The following is a 586-nucleotide window of genomic DNA, read 5'->3' as shown; positions in this document are numbered from 1 at the left end:
GTGTGAACCAGGCAGGGCGGGAGCCGGCAGGGAGTGAAATACAGGCCTCGGCCCGGACCAGTCAGCCCCTTGTGCAACTTGGTTCAAGTTGACGGCCAAGTGGGGGGGTCGGGGGGGGGGTTACAAAGGGGAGGCTGAGAAGCAGTAACACGCAGACCCCCGAGTGTAGTATGGTCCCGACGCCTCGGAAACGGATTGCTTACTGAGTTAACACTCCAGCGCGGCGTTCCTGATGGGTCCTGGGCTTTCCTCCGCACAGTGACTCAGGGACTCGGGCTCCTTTTATCTTGCGACTCAGCCATTCCCAGGGTCTCCTGGTCACCTAAACCCACCCCCCCACACACACACACCTCTTCCCCAGCCCCTGGAGGCTCTTGCTTAGAGAGTTGGGGCTAAAGACCTGTGTTCCCTGGCTGCGCCCCAAAGTAAGCAGGAGCCGCGTGCTGAATAGCACTCACTTCTCCAAACACATCGCTGCGCCGCCTTCGCTGAAGAAAAGAGCCCTATGTTCGGGGGGAACAAATGTGCGTCTTTCTGGGCGCCAGGTGCTCACTGACAGCAGATGGATGGGGGCCCGGGCCCGCGG

Source organism: Myotis davidii, unplaced genomic scaffold, assembly GCF_000327345.1.
Source record: "Myotis davidii unplaced genomic scaffold, ASM32734v1 scaffold172, whole genome shotgun sequence".
Lineage (NCBI taxonomy): Eukaryota > Metazoa > Chordata > Mammalia > Chiroptera > Vespertilionidae > Myotis > Myotis davidii.
The sequence above is the reverse complement of the archived record's forward strand: the minus strand, read 5'-3'. Positions refer to the sequence as shown.